This window comes from Armigeres subalbatus, unplaced genomic scaffold, assembly GCF_024139115.2.
Source record: "Armigeres subalbatus isolate Guangzhou_Male unplaced genomic scaffold, GZ_Asu_2 Contig493, whole genome shotgun sequence".
Classification (NCBI taxonomy): Eukaryota; Metazoa; Arthropoda; class Insecta; order Diptera; family Culicidae; genus Armigeres; species Armigeres subalbatus.
Genome location: NW_026943253.1, coordinates 51,359 through 74,051, shown reverse-complemented (window position 1 = coordinate 74,051; position 22,693 = coordinate 51,359). Strand labels below are relative to the sequence as shown.

At 39.3% G+C, this 22,693-nt stretch overlaps 1 pseudogene; it reads right to left on the bottom strand.

Moving 5' to 3' along the window:
• Positions 1–18,101: 18,101 nt before the first annotated feature.
• LOC134204275 (uncharacterized) lies at positions 18,102–20,464 on the bottom strand (annotated as a pseudogene).
• Positions 20,465–22,693: the final 2,229 nt, after the last annotated feature.

The following is a 22,693-nucleotide window of genomic DNA, read 5'->3' as shown; positions in this document are numbered from 1 at the left end:
TTTAGTCGAATAGGATTTTTATTGCACAGTTCTGTTTTCATTGCGTCCGTCTCGTCGCAACTAACTTGGCTGCCTCTCAACGCGATGGCATATGAGCAGTCAAAACCACCTTTCCTTTTGCCAGTGGAGATATATTTCCCTACACTGATATTCTTCCTCCCCTTCATACGGGAGCTTGGCAGAAGGAAGGTCGTGCGATATCGTGCCATCACAAATATTGCCCCTCCGCTCGCCGCTTTCAAATCGACTTCTATAAAAACATTCTTCATGCCTGCCGTCATCCTAACGGAACTATCAATTACTATACTTTCGCCTCTAATGCTATCAATATGAACATGTACGTCCAAGTTTGGAAGATGATATTAGCATTTCCATATCATACTATATGGTTGTCAGTAATCCTTTTAATCGCTTTGGGTTGATAATGATTTGTAAAAGTACAATTTGCAGAAAATCCTTTGAGTAAATTCGAATAGCAAGCGTCTCCAGTGACGTCTATCAGGTCGTTGATGTTACAAAGTTTCGTCTTGTCGATGCGTCTGCATTCCTTCTCGATGAAGTATGTTTTGTTGCCATTATGCAAAGCAACACGAGCTGGAAGTTTCAAAATTTTACTGGAAATTGTAAGAGGCTCTAGCAGGAATTCTGTATAGGTAGAGTTATCTACCCGGCCCTCCTTAGCCGTGCGGTAAGACGCGCGGCTATAAAGCAAGACCATGCTGAGGGTGGCTGGGTTCGATTCCCGGTGCCGGTCTAGGTAATTTTCGGATTGGAAATTGTCTCGACTTCCCAGGGCATAAAAGTATCATCGTGCTAGCCTCATGATATACGAATGCAAAAATGGTAACCTGGCTTAGAAACCTCTGCAGTTAATAACTGTGGACGTGCTTAATGAACACTAAGCTGCGAGGCGGCTCTGTCCCAGTGTGGGATGTAATGCCAATAAGAAGAAGAAGAAGAAGAGTTATCTATTCTAGGAATTGAAACAATGAAAATTAATTTCGTTTTTATTATAATATGCAGAGAGATCCAAAAATGCATATATTTGTTCTGTGCTAGTAGGCCTATATATTTTGTTGTTCTAGGATACCTGAAATGAATGCTAGTTCGTCTAATGATAATATTTGCTTGGGAATGATTTTGTTCCTAGCTAGCTGTATTGATTCGAAAATATTCTCAAGATGGGATTTTAACTGATCTAAGTTGTAGCTAATCTTTATGGTTTCTCTAAGAATTTTGAAGTTTCTACTTGTTTCTGCTTCTAGTCTAGCTGATATAATGTTTTTAGTTATTTGACTTTGTTGCAGGTTTAATTTGTTAATTACTGAATTAATTCTGTTCTTGGAAGTTGCAGGTTAATTTTAAATTGCTCATTGTTTTCGTTCGTTAGCATTCTATTATTAATCTGCAAATCAGATATAGCTTTGAAATTTGTTTCGAAATCATTGTGGTCCATGTTGCCAGTTATTTGTTTGATTCCTGTTCCAAGCAGATTGAATAATCCTCTTCTTTCTCTCTCAACTTCAAGCGTAGATCATTCAAAGTGCTCTGAGCAGTTTCAAATTTTGTTTCTAGAATTTCGACTACATCTGTGAAATTGGAAAAATTTCAGTCCTTGAAGATATTCTTGAACAGTTTTGTAAAGATAGGTTCATAGTTGTTTAATTCAATTATATGGAAAAGTTTATGATTGCTCCTTCTTTTATAAACAGTTACCAGTTTCGATAGTGAGGAGACCAGATTTTGTTTTAGGATTAAGGATTCTGGATGTTTGTGGATAGGATGAATGGATGATGCAGATGAGCAGGAAGAGTGATGAAATTATCCGATTAGGTATCATCTAAAACGAGAATAAGAAGAAAATGTGTTAAAAATCGTAGCACTATTTTCGAATACGACGAAGTGTTTTTCTTGTGCAACTTCCGTCTGGTGGTGTCCTTATACGTTTGTTTTCTATTGAATTGAACCTGTATTTTCTGAAATCTATCTTTAGTTTTAGATTTCACTCCTTGTATTCTGTTAAAACAACTTGGCCTGGTTGCAAACGTTGGGGCATCTTTCTCTTTCCTGTTGTGTTGTTCATTTTGCCGGATCTGAGTCCTCATTAGTTCTAGGACTGTTTCTGTCGTAGACTTTGTTCCGAAGTTCGATGATCTTGTCCATGTCTAGTGGTCTTTCTTCTCCCTGTTTTAATCCAAAATACTTCTCGGGGTTTCAGATTAGGTTGCTGTGTGAATACTGTTGTTATATAAAGTACAGGCTGTTAGGAATTTCTCTTTATTGGATAAATTCTCATATTTATGTTTTGTATTAGAATTGAAGAATTTCTGTAATTGTTGAGTGAAACCTTTCAACAATTCCATTAACCTGGCTATGATTTGAAGGGGTAAAATATTGTTCAATGTTAAGGTCGAAGAGTAATCCTCTTATCTCAACTGATTTTATTGCGGGTTCGTTATCCGACACTATCATTTTCGGAGTTCCATGCATAGTGAAGTAAGTTCACATCGCCTTTCTGATGTGGGCAATACTTCTAGATTTTATCGGAATTAGAACTCCAAATCTGGAAAAGCTTGTCAACTACAGAAAGGAATAAATTCGGTTTGTGTCAATGTAAAATGTCTATGTGCACTATGTCTAATGGTTGCTTCTACAGATTGGGGAATTATTAGTATTCTAAGCGAATTTTATACAGCCTTCGCTCATATTTTGCTTTGTTACAATGTTCACAAAGGAGTATGTATTGTCTAATTTTCCTGTTTCCATGTTTGGAAAGAAAAAACGCCTTTATTTCTTCGGTGTTCTCCTCGAATGCCTCTATGAGCACATTCTGTGAGTGTCTTCGATTATAACATTTTAATCTTTCTGCTGTTTGTAGATCGACTAACAATTTCTGTGAAATGAAAATTTTTGAATGTTTTACATTTACTAAAATAGTTTTTATAAACTATTTGAATAGATTGATTATTACATTCTCAGGACACCGTCTAGGATCCATGTAATCTTTTTTAAAATTCGTATAAGTAGTAGGACCCCAGATATGTTACTTTCGTTATGGTTCTTCGAATTGCATACGAGGAAATATTTCCTCATATGTCTCGGATTCATTAGGACCAATTTTCAGAACGATTTGGTTATGGAAGAAATTTTCATCGGTTTCTCAGTGCATTTTATGAGTTCAGAGTCGTCTGTATCAGCTGAGTGAACTGATGCGTCATCCGAATCTGACTCGTCTTCATTAATGTTTAATTCTTTTGAGGTATCCTTGAAAGGGCATCAGCGACAACATTTTGTTTGCCGGGTCGATGTTTAATTTCAAAGTCATACTCAAGTAATTGAAGTCGCCACTTGACTAGCCTTGTATTTGGCGTTCTCAAATTTAGTGCATAGGTCAGTGGTTGATGATCTGTGAACAAGGTGAATCGTTTGCCATAGAGGGTAAAGTCTGAGAATATTGTGCCGCCCATACAATGGCCAACAACTCTTTCTTCAATCGCCGAATATCGCCTCTTCGGTTTTTGTCAATGTACGAGATGCATAAGCAACAGGCCTATCTTTTCCTATGGGTCCTTGTGAAAGTACGGCCCCTAAGGCATAATTGCTGGCATCCGTAGCTAATATGAATGGTTGCTCTAAGTCAGGATATTGAAGAATGTCGCTCTGAGTTAGAAGCTTTTTTACATAATTCGAATGTTTTCAAAACTGAAGGTGTGTGCTCTACTTTCTCGCCCTTCCTCAGCTGGAGCAGTGAGGGGTTTGGTGATTTTCGCAAAATCACGAACGAATCTGGCGGTAGTATCCTAAAAATACCGAGAAAACTTTTTCAGCTCTTTCTGGGTTTTTGGGATAGGCCAATTCTGAATAGCTTCAATCTTATCGGGATTTGGCTTAACACCATCACTTGTAACAATATGGCCTAGAAAAGCGACTTCTTTTTTTTTTTAGAAATTCACTTTTATCTAGTTGAATTTTTTAATTAACCTTTTCTAACACAGTAAAAATTTTCGTTAGATTTTCGATATGTTCTTTGTAGCGATACTGGAGAAAATAATAATGTCATCCATATAGACGAGACAATTTTTCCCAATGAACTCCCGGAGTACGTGATCCATTACTCGCTGGCAGGTTGCTGGTGCGTTCTTCAGTCCGAATGGCATGCGTAGATATTCGTACAAGCCATGTTCTACTGAAAATGCTGTCTTTTTTTATGTCGGCTGGATGGACTTCAATCTGGTGAAAACCAGATGCCAAATCCAAGGTAGTGAAATATTGGCATTTTCCCAAGTTTATCCAATATTTCAGTTATGTTTGGGAGTGGGTATTTGTCGCCTGTAGTCTTCTCGTTAAGTTTCCTATAGTCGACAACAAGACGCCACTTTGTTGTCCCCGAGGCATCCAATTTCTTTGGTACAATCCAGATTGGAGAGCACCAGGGAGATGTACTTGGACGAATAATGCCTTGAGATACCATTTTGGATATTTGTTTGCTGTACCTCTTCTTTGTGACAGTAGGGGTACCTATAGCTTTTAGAAAAAACGGAAGTTCATCCTTAGTTTCGATTTTGTGTTTAATTACATTGGTAAAGCTGAGGTCATCGCCTTCTAAATAGAAAAACGCTAGGGAATTTCGAAATTAAGCTTAAACAGTTTCTTGTTTCTCCTCTTTGTTTAAATGATCCATTCGAAGTTGATCTCGTAGTTCAGGATCAATAGCAGTGTTTTTCGAAAACATAACCTGGTTCATATTTTGTCGAATCTTTTCCCGATTTCAAAATTATTCAGCTCTGAAAAATAAGTCGATTAGAACTAATTTTAACAGGTACTTTTCACAACAATTTTTTACAAGTACTGTTGCCAGATTATTTTGTGGAAGTATAGAGACCAGGAAGAACCATCACTTCTTCTGTTATTAAAGGAAGTGGGTGTTCGACGTAGAAATCTCCATTTGAAACATTTGTCTTTAAGGGTAAGGTTATTTCTTCAAATGCATTCAGATTACAGTTAAATGAATCTGGATACTTTCGGAGCATTTGTATAAGAAAAAGTGGGAAATTTTAAAGTGTTTGATGATGTCAAATTTCGGCTTTAAGGTCTCTGAGAGATTCATAGCCTATTAATCCATCGAAAAATGAATGAAACTTCAAGGCATAGAATGTTAGAGGGGTTTCAGTTTGAAAGACGTTCAAATCAATAGATTTATTGATTGTATGTTTCCTGTTGATATTATTAACCTTCGTAGGAATACATTTTTTAAGTTTTTAGGTGGAATCTTTCCAGGGTTTATGTAGTTTTGTTGGCACCAGTGTCAACTAAGAACTTAAATTCGCCTAATTTTTGTATCTATTTTTATGTATGGTAAAAAGTTATTTATACTTACGTGTTTTGTTCTCGTCGAATCCACTTGAAAATTTAGGGTTTATCAACCTCGGATTCCGGTTATTGTCAGGAGCATTAACAGCATGAGAACTTTCGCCGTCTATTTGATCATCTACGTTGTATAATTTTGATCGTAATAAGGATCGTAAAATGTTTCAGGATAGTCGTTGTAATAATTGAATTGTCCATTCCAATTCATCTCATGGAAATTAGGCCTGTTCATGTAATTTAACCTTTGGCTCTTAAGGGATCTATCGATTTCCATTGAGTTGGTAGTTGATTGGGATTTGAATTGGTTTTGTGTAAAAAGCTGAGGTTTATTTTGGAATGCTATATTGAGATGGAACTCTTTGGAAACCATTGTTTTGGAAGTGTCTTTGAGCTCTCATAAATGGATTGGATGGAGCGGGAAGCGGTGGACGATTAGGAAATCCTGGGTTTGTATGTGTGTTTATGTAGGTAACTGGGATAAGTGAAGGAAGGTCTAATACTATTTGGTTTCGCTTGGAAAGGATTAAATTGACTGGTAATAAAGGATTATTTGGAGGTGGGGGGTTGGAAACGATTGATTTGATAATTTCTGGAGGTTGGAATCTATTTCTTTTGTGGAATAGGAGGTGGAGTAGGGTTTCCAGCTTATTGTAATGGAAGTTCTTCCAGACATCTTCTAAGAGCATCTTTCAATGAAGTAGGGCATTGAGCCCTTTTATAACTTGCCCGATAGGCTCATTGAGGCCGGCCAAGAAAACCTTTAGACCCATGTCCTGATAAATTGGTTTTTAGCTGATCTCCACATCTATATTCGAGTTCGTTAAGGTTTAGTTGATTCACCATTAATGACAATGAAAATTGAATCCCCTTATAGAAATCTTCGATATCACTGTTCTTTTATGTAAGTTTGAAGAGATCTTTTGTTAAAGTAACCTCGTCTCTCTTATCACTGTAATGGGTTATAAGATTGATTTTATGTCAATCCAATCTGTTTCCTGTTCCGTAAAATTCGAGAACGTTATCCGCTTCTCCTATAATTTTCGACCGAATAGCGAGGAGCCACACAGTATGTGCCGGAGTACCTCTAACTCTGTCGATTTCCGGCATTAGATCGTCAATAGATCTAATGAAGGAGTGTAACTTTATAGGATTGCCATCAAATGCTGGCAAGATCCTCCAAAATTTGCGGAGTTTGGAGTGCTTTCAAAGCACTATCTACTGGGTTTGCGATTGCAATATGAGCCGCAGCTACATTTTTCTTCATGCGCAGCGATTTGTTGGTGTGTCCGCGTGCGCTTCTAAATCAATGATGCGTTGGTCACGATGGTGCATTGCAGCAACTAGCTCTCGTACCTGGTTTTCGAGTTCGCTGATTTGACCATGAACCAAATCGCGATTATCGTCAAGTATCTTTGAGCCATTATGATTTTGGAAGATTTTCAGAACACTTAAAACACAATTAACACAATGTTGTATAACGGTAATAGAATTATTCACTAAAATTACTATTGTTATTCAATCACTATTCGATATTTTCAATATTTTGATGCAAAAATAATCACAATTTTACTTTTCACTGTTATTCCCTCGGATGGAAGATTCGCTTTTGTCTGGAGAGGTAAACTGTTGTCCAGTGGGTTCGCACTTCACCACGGTAAGCCGCCGCCGTCTTCGGTTTGAACACTATCACTTTTTTGACTACTACTTTCACACCAGAACTACCGACTGCGCCAGTTTGGGTTCTTGTCACCTGACAAAGCTTTAAAAAAAGATCTTACTAGTTAAACGGTTGAAAATGAACTGATCGATTTATTAATTCCAAATTGAAATGAAACCTAGCCCTAGCTAATAACCGCTGATTAAAAGGAGAATTATGGAATGCGGTCGTCGTGTTGCAATGCACTGGCCGTAGACTGCTGATGTAGTGAATGGCCACGGTCGCATCCGTTCTACTTTGTGGTGGTGTTGCCGGGTGGATAACTGCTGATACTCGCAATCTGGGGGACCTGGGGTTGAACGTACTGCAAACTGGTGTGGTGTGATCGTCGTCGATGTTGTTGTTGTTGGCGTTATCGACGATGATGTGATGAATAAGCGATCGGAAATGGGTACTTCTCTGGAGATTAGGAAGGGTTCGATCTTAACTTATATATTTAGGATAGTTGTTGATTTTTACTTTTTTTGCATTCTTTTTGAAAAACATGATAAAAATAATAATTAATATTAATTTACTGAATTTTGACAGAAATATATGCCGAAAGATTCGGTAATTTAATTACCGATATGCCCGGCAAATTTTGACAGCTGGTGTGACTACACGATTGCAGCCCAGTCAGCAATTTTAACTTTTAACGAGATTTTTACCAAGCTCTCAGCTGTTGGATTCTTGGCAATATATTTTCCGGCCTCGGCGAAAATAACTATGTGTAGCAGCAAGCCACAAGTTTGTTGAATGGCCACCCAACCGGCGGTTGGTAGATTTTCTAACAATTATGTAGATTCTACCAAAACCTGTATAAGAACTGGGTATATGCAAAATTACAGATTCTTATACAAATATATTGTATAAGAATCTAACAATGTTGTAAGCTTTTTCTTACTAGTGGCGTAGCCATGGGGGTGGCTTTTGGGTATAACCAATTCCCCCTCAAAGACAACATTCTTAGAAGAAATTTATTTTTTGGAAGAAATTAAAACGATTTGATTTTGGTTTGAGTTGTTGGTCGAATAAATTGATTGTTCGTGCCGCTGTTGGTATAACTTGATGGATGTTTGAATAAACGAGAGGTGGAGTCAATGTTGGTCAAACTGCTTGACCGTGTGTACGTTCCATATCACACACGAACGACCGAAGCGCCAACTTGAGCACCAACCATCAGAAATAAATGGGGGTTTGTGCAACTTCACTACAAATACTCAAACATGTTCGGCGAACCTTAATTCCGCCCCCGACTAATCAAACCAAAATCAAACCGTTTTAATTTTTTCCAATCGTGCCGCCACCTGTCAAATGGTTGTTCGAACAACTTCACACACGTTCAAACAAAGCAGCAACCAAAGCGTTTTCTTGGGGGTGGAGTCAAAGCTTGCCAAACTGCTTGGCTGGTGTGTACGCTGCATAAAACGAAAAAAAAAACACGTCGGGAAAAACACCAGCGTGCAGCAAGCCATGACTTCGCTCTTCTCGTCAGATTTCCGTAGCGTGCACAAAGTCTTGCAAGCATTGATTTTGGTTAAAATAAATTCAGATTTTACGCATTAGTGGCATTTGACATTAGTGTACATAATACCGCGTCTGCCCGGTATAAGGCGAAGGGCATGGTAATGCTTTCTTTAAATTGATGCATCAGTCCTGCATAACGCGAAGGAAGGGGTAATGCCTTCTTTAAATGGTATCGTGTGCCCATTGTAAGGTGGAAGGAGGAGATAAAGCGTTCTTTAAAAGAACGCGTCTGCTCGACTTAAGGCGAAGGGAGGGGTTATGGATTCTTTGAATGAATGCGTCTGCCTGGTATAAGGCGAAAAAAGTTGATGAAACCTTCTTTATAAGAGCGCGTTTGACAGGTATAAGGTGAAGGAAGGAATAATGCATTCTTTATACGATACTTTTCATTTGGTCGCCGGAGATAGAAACAGGCGCTGGTTGCTCTCTGTCTCATGATGGTCATGTTCTTTTTGCAGTTCAGCATTGAGCTGGATATTACGAAATCTGAGGAGATATGGAAAAATATTCGATGCTGCAAAGTTTTCGGAAGGCCAAAATATGTAGATCTAAAGTCCTCACTTCCGGATTTTTAGTGAAGCCTGGGGACAAATTTTGTTGCTGTTGCACAAAGAGAATGTACCATATCAAAAGCAAAGCCAACATCTTTTCGGTGACACGTGTAATATTGTTTTACAATTTCATAGGAACATTTCTCCGCGAAATTCTTTGAATTCACCCCATTTATGTTCTCTTGAGACTTTTTTTACTCAATTTTTAAAATTTCATCAGGATTTTTTTTTAAGTGCGTGGGTTGGTTTCTAAAGAGAATTATTTTTTTTTTAAATTTTGGGTATTCTTCTTGTAGGAAAAATCAGATAAAAATCTGCCAAGAACAGCATTCCACAATCCCCAAGAGCATCGTGTCGAAAAGAGAATGCAAAGATTTATCTGCCTGCAAAACATATTTACAAAGAATGTGAAATCCAACCTGTAATAAATCAATTTTGATTACATAATCTTCTGGTTGTAATTCATCCCATAGCTCGAAGCTCCACTGTACATTCTCTATCAAAACCCACCCCCTAGTATTGCAAATGAGCAGAGAGAGAAGCACACAACGACACAAGGAACCTCTAGGAATTGAGATAGATAAAAAATGTTCCCTTGTAGCTGTCTTCTAAAATGCGCAATAATAGTGGCAAAGTTGTTTGGTCTCGTGGAAAACTCACAATCAATACCTCCCGGTCAGTTCAAAACACAACATTTCCCGCCTCGTCAAGTGGCATATCTTCTGGAATTGCGTAACCCACCAATCCGGGGGAGTCAATATCTATTCGACCTGCAGGAGGAAAAAAAGTCGTCATCTAACATCCACCCTACTGCAGCAACAGCAGCGGCAGCAGCAGTTTCCCCTCTGGAAGCTGTCCACCCCGTTCGGAAAAACATTTCGTTTATATTTATATCATTCCGACTTCCTGCCGCGTTTGCAATGTGTGAACAGCATTCGACTCACATACCTACTTCTAATATCCAGTGCTTCGGATGTTACGTGGCACCATTGTCGGCTGCGACCCTTCCCATGTTTTGCTCTCTCCACGGCACTGTGGGTCGGGGTCGAAGCTTGCTACAACTAACCGATTTGTAGTGACCAGTGTTCAGTGTCATAAAGATTGAGATTTTTAACAAATTACAATCACTTTCATTTGAATGATCATATGCCTCCAGTTCAGATGACGTTGGCATACTGGATGCGACTGTTTTTTTTATTTCTGAGTCACATTATACTTCTCGTACCGAGACCTTCGGTACGGCAGCTTACATGATCAGGTCGATTTGTATGAGAAAGCTGTGCAATGCTCTCCCGGGTTCAGGTTTGGTTTTGACTACAAATTTTAAGTTTAAACTAATGCAAAATGGTTAAGGTTCGAAACTTATTAGTAAAGAACTGCTTATAAACACTAATTTGCGGGACAATAACGTAGTTTAATTGGAAGATGTTATATCAATAATGAAATGTGGCTCATACCGGGAATAGCAAGGCAGCAACAACCAGCAACTTATGGCCTGTAAATGCAAATAAAATCTGTGAACTTTGACGTCAAGATACATCAAGATTAATCTTTGAAGTTTAAATATGTAATTCTAGTTTAACAGATGATATTTAAGGTATCGACTTTGACTTTCTGAACATGGAATATTGTGGTTGAAAAAGTTTATCATTCGAAAAGTATTGACATTCGAGAAAGCAGCGAGAAAAAATTCCGCCAGATTTTGGTTCTCCTTGATATTTTCTCAATAATATTTCGTGAATTCAGCTTCTTTGAAAAAAACATGGGATAAAAATCCTTGAATAAAATTTCTTGGGTGTTAGGTGGGAAATGTTGGGAAAATGGAAAATGAACATCCCAGAATTCAGCCCATAGCTTGCTGGCGAAACGGCAATATGATTGCATAAATCCATTGCTGGTTATTATTTGTATCGTTTCTGATAATATTCTCGACTTGCTTTGGGTTCTATACTGAAGCCCTGTGTTATGTGCAGCATCTCTTGCTGCTGTTGGCGATTTTGCTTCTTTTTTTACTTCCAACCTATTTCCCTCGTAACGGTTAGGAAACCCCGTTTGAAACTAGGTTAATGTGTTTGTTTCAGAAGCTGTTGCTTGCACAGTGCCCACACGTAATCGGAGAAGTAAGAGTTGGACACGATTGGCGCGTCCACATAGTCATCAAGTACAATGTACCTCTCGCTAGTAGCTATCGGTTTGCTGTGGAGGCCACTTTGAAACAAACATTGTTTGATTTATATATGACCAGAGAATCGCCTCAAAGCTTCCTCAGAAACGGAATGAGAGATGTTTATCAGTTGAGACTGAGATGTGGAGACAAGGGGAGTGTGTACCGGCGAAAAGTGATTACTGTTCAATATAAATGTGGATGGGTTTTTACGATGACGTCCCTTATTTACATTGAAGCTGAGAACAGAGAAAAAAATGATGCTGGATTAAGTGATACACCAACTATAAATTCTGTATTTTAGGCAAATTTTTATGATACAGAAAATTATTTAGAGTTTTTTTTATGTGGAATGTATTCACTTGCCATAAGACGAGTTAGTACTACCCCATTAAATTCCACCACTTGATATAATTGATCTCGTTGGTGACGGATCAAAAAGAGTACCAGAAGAGAAATTTGGAAACGCACCTTGACAGGAAATCGCATGTACACTGGAGTCGGTTTTTACGCATGGGATACGTTCCGTGTAAATCAAAATCGCGTAAATCCCAAAAACCGCGTATAAAACGACTTCAATAAAAATCGTTTTTTTATGGTTTTCACGTGTTTCCAAACCTTTTTTAAATCGTTTTTTTATGGTTTTCACGTGTTTCCCAACCTTTTTGAAAAACCGCGGTGAAAAAACTGTTGAAGAAATCCGCGTAAAAACGCGTAAATCCGAAAATCGCGTAAAAAAACCGTGTAAATTCCAAAAACCGCATAAAAAACGACTTTATATAAAAAAACGTTTTTCGCTATTTTTACACGTAATCAAAGATCTATCCACCTGTTTCCAATATGGTGCATGCTCCTTGTGCTAAATAGTGTTTGAAGAATAAATTCTTGGCCGTCCAAGAAATTCCTGGAGTAAGGTCTTTAGATCTACATTTGCGGTAAACCAAAGGTCTGTCGACCTGTTTCATATAAGGTACATGTTCCTTATTGTAGATAGAATATAATGTGTACACAGCATAGTTTCTTGTCTCTCCAAGAAATTCCTGCAGCAAGGCCTTTCGATCTACACGCTGCTTGCTCCTTGTGGTACATGGAATAAATTCCGAGTGTAAATAGTCACGTAAATAAACCCAAGTCAGGGACGTTGTACGGATCGGACAGAAGAGTGACATCGGTCCTCAACTCCGAGACCGACTGCCACAGCAGCTGCTGGACAGATGCACAGTGGTTAAGATTCGACTGTGTTGTTTGCGTGGCTTCTTCTTGTTTTCCTCTCCGATGGGACACGGAGGTCCACCCATAACGTGATTACATGCTTGCTTTTTGCTGGCTGGCTAACTTTCGAATGATCGACTGTTTATTGTTATTTTAACTCAAAACGGCTACGCAGTCTTTAAGGATTAAAACAAGATTTATATTTGTCCAACGTGTCGAAACATGTCGCCACGATTGCAATCCAAGCAATGAAACGTGTGACGTCAAATTCGCGTGGTACACTTCTCCCTTCTCACTTCTCACATCTCCCATCTTTATCTCATTTTTTTTACATTTTGCATCTCACTTCTCACTTTTCACTTCTCGCCTCTCACTTCTCGATTTTCACTTCTCAGTTCTCAACTTTTTGCTGCTCACCTCTCACATTACACATCACACACCTCACTTCTCCCTTCTAACTTCTCTCTTGTCCCTTCTTACTTCTCACGTCTTACAAATTGCTTTTTATTTCTCACTCTTCACTTCTCATAACTCACTTCTCACAACTCACTTCTCTCCATTCGCTTCTCGGCTTCCACTTGTCACTTATCGTTTCTCACTTCTCACATCTTACATCTCACTTCTCGTATCAAATGTCTCACTTCTTACTTCTAAATCTCACTTCTCACTTGTAGTTTCTCATTTCTCAGCTCTCACTTATTACTTCTCACTTTTCATATATCACATCTTTATCTCATTTCTCACTTCTCATTATTCACTTTGCACCTCTCACTTTGCACTTCTCGCTCCTCAATTCTCACTTCTCACTTCTTACTTCCCACTCCCCACTGCTATCATCGAACTTCACCCTTCTTGCCTTCTCTTCTCACATCTTACTACTTTTCATTTCTCGCTCCTCACTTCTCCCATCTCACTTCTCACAACCCAGTTCTCTCCATTCAATTCTGGCTTCTTACTTCACACTTCTCGCTTCTCACTTCTCACATCTTACTTCTCGTATTGAATTTCTCAGCTTTCAATTTCACTTCTCATTTGTCGCTTCCAACCCATTTGTCGGCTCTCACTTATCACTTCTCGTTTCTCATTTCTCGCTTCTCACATCTTACACCTCACTTCTCGTATCGAATTTCTCACTTCTAAATCTCCCTGTTGACTTATAACTCATTTTTCGGCTCTCACGTATCACTTCTCGTCTCTCACTTCTCATTTTTTTAAATCTCACATATTTATCTCATTTCTCACTTCACACTATTCACTTCTCGCCTCTCACTTCTGACTTTCCGCGTCCCACTTTTCACTACTCACTTCTTGCTCCCCACTTCTTACTTCACACTTCACGCTTCTTACTTCTCACTTCTAATTTCTCATTTCTGCCTTCCCACTTCTCCCTTCTTGTTTCTCACTTCTTACATCTTACATATTACTTCTCACTTCTGATTTCCCACATCTCACTTCTCACTATTTACTTCTCACTTTTCACTTTTCAAAAATCACTTTCCACTGCTAACGTTTTACTTCTCACTACTCGCATATCATTCCTTACATCACACTTCCCAAATCTCACATTTCACTTCTCGGTACCGTTTTCTTACTTATCATTTCTCCCTTCCTATTTCTCACTTCTCACTTCGCACATCTCAATTCTCATTCACTTTTTAATTCTTCCTTCTCGCTTCTCGTTTTTTGCTTCTCGGGTCACCCCTCTTTTTTCTTACTTCTAAGTTCTTACTTCTCACTATTCACTTCTTACTCCTCACTTCTCACTTTACACTACTTACTTCACACTTCATCATTTTCACTACGTAAATTTCTTTCTTACTTCTCTTCTAACTTTTCATTCTTAAATCTCACTTATCGTATCTAATCTCTCTTTTGTCACTTCTCACTTATCACTCTTTTTACTTCTACCACTGCTTCTGCTTCTCAGTTTTCCTTCTCACATCCTCACATGTTGATCTCATTACTCACTTCTCACTATTCACTCTCGGCCTCCTCACTCATTAACTATTCACTTCTCATTCTCACTCTTGTCACTTCTCAGTTTCTTCCTTCTTATTTCTCACTTCTCGCTCTCTCACTTCACTCTCCTCACTTCTCCCTTCTTGCTTCTCACTTCTCACAAATTATTTCTCACTCCTCATTTCTCACATATCACTTCTTAATTCTCACTTGTCACCTCTCTCATCTCACTTCACACTATTCACTTCTCGCTTCTCACTTCTTACTTCTCACTTCTTACTTCTCACTTCTTACTTCTCACTTCCTCACTTCTCGCTTCTCACTTCTCGCTTCTTACTTCTTACTTCTCCCTTCTCACTTCTGCCTTCTTGTTACTCACTTCTCACATCTCACATATTACACCTTTTTTCTCATTTCTCACTTCTCACTTCTCCCTTCTCACTTCTCATTTGGCCTTCGCTCTAATGACCTCAGCATTGTACCTTCATTAAATATTCTAAGTGTTTTCCCTTGAAAAGGAATCCGAAATCCGCGTAAAAACGACTTTTGAAAAAATCGATAAAAAAATCAACTTTTTACAATTTTTACGTGATTTCAAGACATTTTCGAAAAATCGCGTAAAAAAATAAAACCGCGTAAAAAAACCGCGTAAATCCCAAAAACCGCGTAAAAAAAGTCGCGTAAAAAGCGACCCGCGTAAAAAGAGACCCCAGTGTACTTTGGACTCCGTAATAGAGTTCGCAACCAAACTGACTATCTACAAAACGCTTATTAGACCGACAATGCTCGTGGAGGACAAGTGGGCAGGTACTTGGAGTTTTCGAAGGAAACGGCTGACGGTACATGTAGGAGACGAGTGGAGAATTATTTGAAAAGACCTGCTGGTTCTGCTAATCACCAGAAAAACAGGAAAATCGAGGGGTCAGTAAGAAGGAAAACGAGTGTCACATATTGTTGACAATACGAGGGGAAAGCCGATTTATCAAATCTTTTGGGTACCGTGAATTTAGTACATGAAACCATTTGTTCTGTCTCCAACATCTTGAAAACTAGGTATATCCAAGATGAATACACAGCTAGGTGTTTCAATGTGCTCAATTTATGGACGAGAAGCACCTACTTTCCATGAAAGAGTATCCGAAAGCACACCTGGAGACACCCAAATGGCGAAACTTGCAACCAGATAGACCATGTCCTGGTGGATGGGCGCCATTTCTCGGATGTTATCGATTTGCGGACATTCAGAGGTCCGAACATTGACTCTTGATCCACTATCTCGTTGTCCAGTGAAAATTCGGTCACGGTTGTCAACTGTATCGAACGAAAGATCACAGCGGTAACGATGCGTTACAATATCCAGCGATTGTCGGCGGAAGGAGTATCGGCTGAGTACCGCCAGAAGTTCGACGAACGGATAAGTGCAATCAACGTTAGTGACAACATCAACGATCTAGTGGAGTCGATCCATGGAGCGGTGAGTACAACAGCACGTAGAGAAGTGACAGGCACTGCACAGAAGGTGACTCCAGGATGGTTGGTTCGATGTGGAGTGTCGAGAGTGACAGACGAGAAGAACGTTGCTGCCAGAGGCCGGATGTTGGGTGTCGGGCACCCTATCGAATAAGAGATCGAGTAAAAGGAAGCAAGAGGAGCCGAAAACGAACGGAACCCACCGCAGGAAGAAAAAAAGAGTACGAAGAACAAGTTATTAGGTGGCGCAGGAAAAAATGGAGCAGGAACGATATGCGGAGGTTTTATGGAGTCTGTTCAACGGCGTGCGGAGAAAGACAGTGCCATCTCCGTCATGTGGCAACGACCAACAAGGGAATTTGCTGCACAGATAAAACCGAAGTGGCTGCCAGATGGAGGCAACATTTCGGAGACTTTGTTGAATAGTGAAAGTGACGGTGCATCAGTGAACAGAATAAATATTGACGACGATGGACAAGCTGTGGTCACCTACACTAGATGAGCGTAAAAAGCTGTTAAAGAGCTGAAAAACAATAAGGCTGCGCGAACGGACCGGCTCCCGGCTAAACTTCTCCAACAAGGCAGTGAGCAGCTTTATGAAGTTCTGCACCATATTATGTCAAAAATATGGAGACGAGGAAATGCCAAAGCTTGCTGATTTGGACGGCCTCTATTTGCACCTCTCTTTAAGAAAGTGCACAGGACTGGAGTGCGCCAATTACTGGAGGAATAACCCTCCTGTAATTCGGTGTACAAAATTATGTCCCGTATTCTGTTCAACAGATTGAGACCGCTTGAAGAGTCCTTCGTCGGCGAATACCAAGCAGGTTTTCGTGAGGAGCTGATCAAACTGCGGATCAAATGTTTATCCTGAGACAAATCCTTGATAAATTCCTGGGAGTACAACTTGCAGACACATCATCTGTTTATTGATTTCAAGACGGCGTACGATTCAGCGAAACGGAAATGAATTATGGCAAATTATGTTGAACATGGTTTTCCGGCGAAACTGGATACGGCTGGATTCGTATAACGTTGGACGGATCGAAATCAAGTGTAAGGGTTGCGACGATGAAATATCGACGTCATTTGTTACCTTAGATGGATTAAGCGAGGTGGATGCACTCTCGAACCTACTGTTCAATATAGCGCTCGAGGGAGCGATTAGGAGACTGGTGTGCAAAGAAGCGGTACCATTATCACAAGATCGCATATGTCCTTGGATTTGCGGACGATATCGATATTATCGGGATTGTTCGCCGTGCCGTGGAAGAGGCTTTTGTGCGCTTTTTAAGAGGGAGACAGCGAGGATCGGACTCACGATCAATACCAGCAAACCGAAGTACAAGGTCGCTGGAAATCAACGTGGGTTCATTAGTGGTGGTGGTAGCGAAATAGTGCTGGATGGTGAAAAATTTGAAGTGGTAGAAGAATTTGTGTATCTTGGAACATTAGTGACGTGCGATAATGATGTTACCCGCGAGGTGAAAAGGCGTATTGCAGCTGCAAATAGGGTTTATTACGGACTTCGTAACCAGCTCAAGTCCCGTCTGCAAACGAAAACAAAACTCACGCTGTATCTTCTTCTTCTTCTCATTGGCATTACATCCCCACACTGGGACAGAACCGCCTCGCAGCTTAGTGTTCATCAAGCACTTCCACAGTTATTAACTGCGAGGTTTCTGAGCCAAGTTACCATTTTGCATTCAGTATAATATGAGGCTAACACGATAATACTCTTATGCCCAGGGAAGTTGAGACAATTTCCAATCCGAAAATTGTATCAATTGCATTAGGAAACCAGGTTGTAAGAAAATGCGATAGAGCTAGGAATTCAGGAATTATCTTAGACTCTCAACTAATGTTCATTGACCACTACTACACCATTATTCATTAAGCAAATAATATGATGGGTTATAAAACGTTTATGCTAGAACTTTCATTACCCATACACAATTAAAACATTGTATTGCTTATGTAAAATCGATACGGGAATTTGCTGTTACATGCATATATGGTCTCTCAATTTCAATAAATAACAAGCAAGAAATATTATTGAATCAGTACACAAAACAATTCATATGTATTTAAGCATATTCGTAAATTAGGTTGGACAACATACCCACTCCCATCATATGGGGGCACGCTAAAGATTATAAAAATTCAAACTTTGAAAGAACGTCGTTAAATGGCAATGGTATCTTTTGCTAACGAAATAATTTCGCAGCCTATTCATTCAACAAATATTTTAACGAAATTAAATTGCTACATACCATCTCGACAACTGCGCCATCGACCAATTTTCTCAACAAATCACTGTCGCACAAACAATGCCAAATTTGGACTGCTCAATCAGATGATGGCCATCTGTAATCAACACTTCGGAATTGTAGACTTAACTTTGTCTCGGCAGAATCTAAAACAAATATTTTCTCATAATCTGAAACCTACACATTTTAACATTTCATTGCAAAATTATACACTACTTAACCAATCTATTTTTTATTTTTCTACATTATAATAACGTATTTCTAGCAATTAGAAAACATAACATGGCTATTGTATATGTACTAGTCTACGTTGGTTGACGAAATAAATATACTAAACTAAACTATATTGCTTTAATGTTGAAAATTTTCGCTAAAAAGATAGTTTTGGCTCATACGAATCTTTATAAGTTATTCACCATCTGTTACTTGATCCGTTCCTAGGAAGCGCATTTTAGATTCCATCCAATGGTATCGACATGGCTGTGGAATCGTTTCAATCCAGGAACGCCATACTCCTTCCACTACGACATGCGGCAAAAAAATTAATATCCATCACAAGCAGTAAATGATCCACCTCCATTTTCTTTCACGTTTTGTAGTTACTGAGCTCCGGACCAATTTTTGATCGTTAATCATTCTTGCGATGGTTTCTGCCTCCAATATCCACTCGTCGCTACTGGAAGGTTTCCTATCAGGGTTGTTCAAAGTCGGTGGAGTTCCAACATAGCTGCTTGCCAAAATGTTATCCACTATCGCTTGGTTCACGTTTGCAAGTGCAATTCCTGATGGATTTACAATTCTGGACTGATGCCTTGTCGTTGGAAGCTTCCAAACGGAATGACATGCAATTATACTCCGCACATCACCACCCGATGGAATTCGTTCAACTTGTCCTGATGAACCTCGAATTTATCATCGTCGCAACTATGCATTTGTTTAAGCTTTCTGATTTAAGAAAATTCTGGACCGTTTCATCAAACATGAGCGCAGTTGGGTTAGACTGTTCAGGGAGTGAATTGAGCGTAATCTCAAATAGTTTGGGTATTTCCTCTGGGACAGATGTAAGATCGTACTTCATTTCACTCACCTCCAACGTAAGAAGTTGTCGAACATGATCGTTCCTAATGCATAATTAATTTTCCTGTCAATCAGTTCTTTGTAGGCAGCAACTCTTATAAATAATTGTTACACACAACAAGGAGCTTTAAAAGCAAATGTCGTATGCAACCGGAAGTCATAGGTGTCCCCTACCTTCGCACCATTGAAAGCTTTCATCTGACTCCACAAATAGATGATCGAGTGCATATCTTTGATTGGTGATGACATTTGGCTATCCGTTTTCTTCAAGTCCTCTGACCACTTTTCTTGAAAAACATTTGCGGATTTGTCCGCCAGCTTCGCCAATGCCAGTAGATCATATACATTTTCTATTTTCTTTTCATCTGTGATATTGGATCCTTCTTTTTAACGTTGCATTCATCCTTGCAGCAACAAATGCCTCCAACAATACAGAATCTTCTCCATCCAAACGTTTGTTCGTTTCAGCGAACTTGAAAGAATTACCTTGTACGCTTCAATTCTCTATCGTCCAGATCGGAATCGACGAACAAAAAAAATCCAATATCGGCATTATATTGGAGATTATTTCCATTCAGCTTTTGCTGCACGATGTCTATCAAATATGTTGAGGCCATTTCCTTCACCTTGGCTTTTGCTTTACTCATCTGATTCGAATCTAAGATAAGTCCATACGACAAGTCCCGTTTGACTTTTTCAAAATCCTCTTTGATGCCCTTAAGCTTAGTTGGCGTAAATGTTGACCTCTTCGTCGAGCACTTTGATATCGCACTCCTTAAGCTTCGCGATGGCGGCGCTCGCTTTCGCCGTGGTGGTGCTGTTGCAGTTCCAGTAGTTCATCATTCAGCGACTTGAGCTGGATTTCGTAGTCTGTCGCCATTTGTTTGTACTCTTCCCACTTTGACGTAGCTCCCTCTGTTCATCAGCTTGTAGCGCTGGGTTCCAACTGCAGCGAAGTTGCGCACGGATCTCCGTTCCAGCAGGTTGGGTGCATTCTTCATGATCACTCATTGCAGTGGTCTTCCGAATAGATGGGTATCTCCATGTGTCTGATATCGCACGTTGTCGATTTTGGAAAGCTCCGATTCGGGATGTTGCAGTTTTCTTCGGAGAAGATAGAAGCTTCTAGAAGGATGAAGACTGCATGACAAACAAGAGCTTTGACTTTCATCGTTGTACTGTGGGTGGTCATATTAAATTGACGGATGTGATTTTATATCCGCTTCTTGTGATGTAGCACATGTGCTCTTTACTCAAGTTATTTCCTGAACATAAAGTGCAAACATGTTTGCTTGGTCAGAAGAATGTCTTGACTAAGTCAAATAAACTGTAATACATAAGTAGATGTTCCCCAATCTCTATATGTAGCTTTACAAGAATTTTCATAAAATAATAAGGGAAAAAAGAATTTCAAATGAATCTTGACTATTTAATGCACTTTCGTCAAGTTGTTTCTCTTTCCTAAGCTTTGCCACGGTTCATAATTTCAAATTACAATTACTGCCTATTAAAATTCGGCTTTCCAGTTTCCAATGTCGAATACATCAGTTGATTGAGATAATTTGAATGAAGAGTGTAATACTCGGTTTAAATTTCAATATCATTTACGCTCATTCGGAAAAAAAAGTCTAAAATGTAATAAATTCAATGAAATACGATCGCTGAAACCCATAACCGCCAATTCCGTAATGGGTTTTTTCCCACATCTTTTTTCTCTCCTTAAGCATCATTTCCATAATCTGTGAACCGATGCTGAAACTAAGCAAAATATTCGCTAAAAGACCGGAAGCAGTTCCGAAGATATAAGTTGATGGCAGAGCAAACCTGGGGAACCCATTTCACTGGAAATTATTACTCATTGCCTATATCAACTGCTATTACGCTACAAATTGGTGGGTACTGCTCTTCCACTAGGCGCAGAGACGTGACTGGAAATTCCGTTCGCACCATCCTACCTCCGCCGCACTGCAGCATTGAAATTGGAACCCTTTCGGCGCGCTCCGGAATCAACGTCAACGAAGGATCAGTACCCATAAATGCTGTTTGCTCTCAAACCAAATGATGACTCGAGCAGGTGCTGCGTGCGGAAGCTGCGGATGGTGCTGCGTGGCTCGAATTTAATTAAATCTTCGTAATTTTTTCCCCTTTCCCGCGCACAACCGATAAGGACGATAGCACAGAAAGGAAGGTGGGTCAGTGCGGTATGTTTACTCGAGTGTTGTTTCTTGATCGTGCAAGCTGGAAAGAACCCGCCCGGAAACAACTTGAAATGGGCGTAATTTGAGTCAAGCATTCATTAGTATTTTTAATTATAATGTGAACTACAGAGCTCCGGGATTAAATTGAACAATTTTCTATAATTATCAGATGGGTGAGAGGCGTGTGTTGCGTACTCGGCAGGTTCGACTCCGGTTGACCCATTTATTGCTCATCTTCATGGCTCGGGTAGAACACGTGTGACCGCATGTAACGATTTCTGCTTTAGAAGTGGGAATATTTACGACCTACTCAGTAATTGGAATTCTTACTGAAATTTTATCGGATAACGACTGCAGCGATATTGTGGTCACCGAGAAAAAATAATATGAGGTACAGGTCTTATCTTGACGTGTTAGCGGAAATTGAAAAGCAAGAAGTATGACACAATCGGAAGTGCCGGGGTTGGACAAGCACAAAACAGAGAGGAAACCCTGATAAAGACTTATAATTTCATAGGAGCTGAATCGAATCTAAATGAAAATAAAAATGACATTGACATTCCAATGAATTCTTTACTATTCTGCTAATCAATCGAATTCCATTCTTGGGTTTGAATAATTGAAAGTGTTGAATAGTAATGTTTGGTTTAAACAATTGGTTTACACCTACCTGAAAATCGTCACCGAAGCTGTTAATCACCACACAATAAAGCTAAACTCACGCACTTCAATCGTTCCAATTTGTTCGTATCCCTAGATCTTATAAAAACATATTTGAATACATTTAAAAGTGAATCCTCAAACCGAACAAAAAATCACCTCGGCCCAAGAACTTCTAGTTGCAATGTGCTGTCAAAAGACCAGGAGGCTTTTTTAAAATGAAAATAATCCTTCATCGTTAAGGGGAAAACTGTCTAATACGTTGACGCAATCATGTTATTTATAATTCTCTTGATTTCAAAAGGGGAAAAATATAGTTTTTAAGTATTTGGAAGGAATTTGGATGAGTGAATATATCTTCTCAACCAAATCAAAATTATTATGAATAGGGGAAGAGGCCCCAAAACGCCCCCCAGGCAAAACGCCTTTTGTGGTTTCCTCCATATTCACCGTGGTAAACTGAATGGATGGACGTAACAAAACTAAGATCTATAAACCTTATGTAGAGTTAGGCGAAAAAAGTTTCAAAATAGGTATATATG